The following is a 5,853-nucleotide window of genomic DNA, read 5'->3' as shown; positions in this document are numbered from 1 at the left end:
GGCGATTCTGGACAGTTTCAACATCGCATCGTAATCTGGGCATAACTCTCTCATCCGAGTTCCGATTGAGATGATTCAAAATGCTGATATCATATGTCTGGCAATCAAAGGCTGACACATGGCCTCATATTAGTATTCTAATATGAGATTAATAGAAGTACCTAGTTGCGAGTTTCTTGAAATTCAAGTATCAAATTTGCAAAAGTTAAAAACTGAAATCTCGAAAAGTTAAAACGTGAAAATTCAAATATTGATGTCTGATTTTACATTTAACTCTAAAAAAATGATAACATATTAACATGAATAGGGGCACATATACTTTCACACGGATCCCTCACATGAACAATTCGTGGGCTGTTTATGTTAGAGGTATCCGTGTAGACGCACGAAAGTACAAGCTTCTTAATCATTTTCGTAAAAGAAATTAAGGATCTAGTAACTAATGAATTGGTAATGCCAAAAATAATTATTGAAATTGTACTAAAATTCAATTATCGTTTGATTTTGGACTTTTTCATAATACTTCTATCTCCAAGTTCTCAAATGGTTCATGAGCTTTGGCACCTTAAAAAATAAATACTCAACCATTTGAAAACTATACATTTTTATAATTCGAGATCTTAGTTTTCAATGATACACCCTTATCCTTTTGTATCATTGATAGATTGTGATACGTCAATGATACAATTGGAGTCTCATTGGAACCTTATAAAAAGCAATAACTTCTCCTTCTCAACTAATGTGGGATCTCATACACCACCTACCCTTATCCTTTTCATATGGGGTATTCTCAAATTATAAAAATGTGAAAACTCAAATACTGATTTTACATTTAATTCTAAAAGAAATGATAACGACAAGGACAAAGGTTATTTTAACACGAACCCTGGACATGATCAATTCATAGGCACTGTTCATGTGAGAGGGATCCATGTAGACATGTGTCTTAATCATTTTTGGAAAACAAATGAAAGATCTAAGAACTATTGAATAGGTAATGCCAAAAATAATTATTGAAGTTGTGAGATTCATGTACCGTTTGATTTTGAACTTGTTCAGAATACCTCTATCACCGAGTTCTCAAATGGTTGAGTTTGACCTTAGCACCTGAAAAGATGAATACTACCATTTGAAAACTACACAGTGAGTATCGAAACGTACTAGAGAGAATAAGGGCATTACATGTTGTTAATTGTCTTTATTTTGGGCTGTCCGAAAGCAGAAAAAGTGGCCTAACTGTTTTAGTATGATATATATGCGAGGAAATAAATAAATAAAAAAACTCAAAACAGAAGAAAGGTAAAAAAAAACCTTTTTCTTTTAGGCTTACTTGCTTAGAAGTAGATTGCCCCCACTACTCCTGTAGATTGCTTCTTTCCCTTTGCTTAAATGAAAGCTGGAGATGAGACGTACAACTACAGCTCAGACGACTTTAATAATCCCAGCAAATGTTTTACAATGCAATCCATATAGACAAACTATCAACAAACTATGAAACACACACACACACAGAGACATATACACTGACACACACATATAAATTCAAATGTTCAGTTATCTTCGGAAGTTTCAAATGTTCCAATACACTGACACACACACACACACAGACATATACATATAAACAAACATACACAGACACACAAAAACACATAAATTCAAAAAAGTTAATCCATATACACAAACACAGACTTCTAGCCATTGGCAACTTGCGGACTCAAGTTCACGCATATGGAGAGGGGGGGGAGGGGGGGTGAATTACAGAAGCTTCCCATCAACAATAAACGGCACTTTCAGGTAATTTCACAATCACAATCACAAAACCCTAATAACACAAACACAATCACAAAACCCTAATGATTCATATAACTTGAATTAATTTCAAATAACTTAAATAAGTGAAATGAAAAAAAATAATAGAGAAAAACTACCGTGAGGAATCGAAGACAGAGAGACATGAGGTGAGGCCGTAAATCCGTGAGAGGAGGTTCGACGACGACAGTGATTCCGTGAGCTCACGGTATGTGTGACGGCTGGTGAGGGGAGGTAGAGAGACAGAGAGTGAGATAGAGAGACAGAGACGAGAGGGCAGAGTAGAGGCAGAGACTAGAGAGGTGGAGACGAGAGACGAGAGTGAGGAGAGGCCGTAAGTCCGTGAGGGGAGGTTCGACGACGACAGTGATGCCGTGAGCTCACGGTATGTGTGACGGCCGGTGAGGGGAGGTAGAGAGACGGAGACGAGAGGGAGACTAGAGAGGAGGAGACGAGTGAGGAGAGCGGCGCCGTTCAAAATTGTTTTAGGGTGTTGAAGTGAGTTGAGTTAAGTTGAATTGTGATGATAAAATATTGTTAGAATATTATTTTTTAATATTATTATAATTTTGAAATTTGAAAAAATTGAATTGTTTATTATATTTTGTGTTGGGATTTGAAAAAGTTGTAATGATGAGTTGAGATGAGTTGAGGTGAGTTTGGTAACCAAACGCACCCTTAAGGTTTATAACTGGAATTGTGAGAGGAAACGGCGCCGTTTCCTTTGGTTTCAACATTCAATTTGTTTTTTTTCTCTTAAATGATCATTAAAAAAAAATTTGATGCTATGGGAAATTGATAATTATAATTTATAAATATTTGTAATACATTTAATACATAGTTAATAGTTATAGACTATAGTGATTTGGTTATAGTGATTTAGTTATAGTGATTACTGATTAGTGTAACTATAGTCTATATTAGACTATTAGTATTAGTTATATATTAATATAGTTATGTAATATATTAGACTATATGATTGTATTAATATTAGACTATTAGTATAGCTATATATTAGTATTAGTTATAGTGATTTAGTATAACTATATTATTATTAGCTAGACTATATAATAGTATTAATATTAAACTATTAGTATAGCTATATATTAGTATTTGTTATATATTAGTATAGCTATATAATATAAGTATAACTATAGTCTATATTAGACCATAAGTATAACTATAGTTATAGTGAGTTTGTTAATTGTTATATTAGTATTTGTTAATTGTTATAGCGAGTTTAATTTATTATAACTATATAATTGATAGTATTATAGTGATAGTATTAATATATTAATTTAGTATTAGTATTACTATATCATTATTTTATATGTGATTATTTAGATATATATATATATAATATATATTAGTGTTAGTTATATATTAGTATAGCTATGTATAAAATATTATTAATAATTTAATATATATATTTTACGTTTAAAGCATATGATCAATTAAATTTTTATTTTTATGATTAGACTTTTATTTTATAAATTATAATAACATTATCTTATATATAATTATATTAATAACTTATGATTAAACAAATTACAAATGTTCATATTTAAGATTCACATTTTATGTTATAATTTATAAATTATAATATAAAATTATTTCATATATGATATATAATTATATATATTATATATAAAAATTTCATATATAATTATATATTATATACAAAAATTATATATATAAAATATTTTGTATAATATTAATTTGTATAAAACTTATATATATATAAAATATTAATTTTTATATATATTTTTTTCCCAACTAGGCCGGTCCGGTCCCGGAAACCATGGAACCGGGTCTGGCCAGTTTGCATAAAACAAAATTCGGTCCAGGACTGAACCGGTTCAAAATCAGGCCAACCGGTCCGGTCCGGTTCAAACCAATTTTTCGATTTTTCAGTTCAAATTTACACCCCACTTGTGAGAGAGGGCCTTTCCAGAAACGCCCAGGCCTAGGCCCAGGAAAGACGGGCCGCGGAACCAATATGAGGAAAGGCCTAAGCCCAAGAAGGACAAGCCGGGGGCCCTGGTCCCTGGGCCAAGGGACCGGGGACCCTCATCTCCGACTCGGAAGGCCTTGTGATGTGAGCTCGAAAAAGCCAAGTAGAGTGTCCCAAGATTGGCAACCTGCCTAGCCCTATCACAAAGCACCAGGCGGGGAAATCGACCACGCACAGACGGTAACACGTACCTGGTCACGCGCTTGATAGACCTAAAGCACGCCGCACTCAATACTTGTGTCAGGGACCCAGCACGCAGCGACACTTCCCACATACGAATAACAGCTTGCCCACAATCAGACACCCTATACTGGCAGAAGAGCGGTTGCAAGACAGGCCTAGTACGGTGCACGATCTTCCTCGATCGCCTAGACCACGAACTGACACTGTGGCCGACAGGAAAGTGGCAGCAGGTCTGACACCTGACACACCAAGATCTCCCTCAGTAACAGAATTCGGATCAAGTATAAATAAGAGCCATCCCTTCTACGGGGGACGGGCTCTCCAACAAAAACACTGACGCTCTTTATTCATTCGGTATTCTTTGCACTTTCTTCATAAACTATCACTTACTCTAGCATCGGAGTGACCCCAGAAGTCATCGGAGTCTCTTCTCCTCTTAGTTGCAGGCAATGAGAAGATTGGGTCTCGTGGTATTGCTCGGGCTGCGAAACACGACATTAACACTATTGATGATGGAGTTGGTCCATAGATTTTCCTTTCTTTTATTCTAGTTGAATGAGTACTATCTCCCAATATCTCCTGAGACTATTGCTAATTCTCATGGAATATGAAGAATCAAGCATGTGTAGTACATGTGCCCTCCACATTATTATTCAATATGACTCAGATCAGAGAGACCAAGCGAATCAAGGAGACGACGTTTTTTTACGTATCTCTATGTGACGAAGGATGACTTTGTTTTCTTTTACTTTTCAGTTTTTTTTTTTTTTTTTTTAATTTTTTGTTGTGCCAAGGAACTTTAATTTTTACAGTGTCATTTCGTATTATTTTCATATTATTTAAATTCATCATTGTAAACTTACGAAACAGCTTAATCATGTTGAGACATGTAATAAAATGCTGAATAAACAGCTTAATCATTATTTGGCGAGTGTACACTCGCCAAATAATAATGAGAAAATGCTGAATATATAAAAAGATAAAGAAAAATACGTGTAATAAATAAGCTCAATTTATAAACTTTAATAGTCCCGGGCCATCCTTAATTGCCATGGTTGGGTGGGTTTCCCAAACGTTGGCCCCCGGCCAGGTCCATTAAAATCCTTGCAAAAAGCTGAGAAGATGCATTTACAGCTTGTCTTAGTACTCCTTCGTCCTGCTCAATGCGTCTGCGACCTGGTTGGTGCGGCCTGCCCTGTATTCCAACGCAAAATCGAATTCTGCTTGTGCCAAAAGATGGCACTCGTGAAGTGGAGCTTTTATAAAACATCCGAAAAAACCTAATATGTTCAGCCATGCTGCTTGCACGAATAGTCTCCAGCATCCATGGAGACATTCCAAAGTGAACCTAATCTTTATAAATTTTTCTTCATAAGCAACTGAACCTCACGTTGGAATCCATTAAGAACCTTCATTTACTCTGTTGATTTAAATTCGTCACATGGCAGTGTTAAAGTAGAAGTTAATTTAATAGGAAAAAACAAAACATCTAGTTTTGATATTATGCACTTGCTTATGATCATGGGTCTGTGTTTTTTTTATTCTTTTTCAATTTTAGGTAAGAAAAAGTAAAACTGAGTGTGTGTATATATATGTGTGTGTGTGTGTAAAAACAAATTTGCTTACATGCACGCATTATTGATGTTTTTAGTATCTTAATGCCAAATTAAGATGAATGTGGTGTTAGGGTTAACGATGGGCTCGTGGAGTGGGTCAGGTTTAGTTTATTATGTTTGGGGTTAAGTTGTATGGGCTGTCTTTTAAGCACTCTGAGTAATAAATATTGAGTCCAGTATTTGTAAGAGTCCATGGGCCTGCAGCCCAGTCCTTACTTCCTTTTAATCTCT

This window comes from Juglans microcarpa x Juglans regia, chromosome 1D, assembly GCF_004785595.1.
Source record: "Juglans microcarpa x Juglans regia isolate MS1-56 chromosome 1D, Jm3101_v1.0, whole genome shotgun sequence".
NCBI lineage: Eukaryota > Viridiplantae > Streptophyta > Magnoliopsida > Fagales > Juglandaceae > Juglans > Juglans microcarpa x Juglans regia.
Note: the sequence above shows the minus strand (reverse complement) of the source record.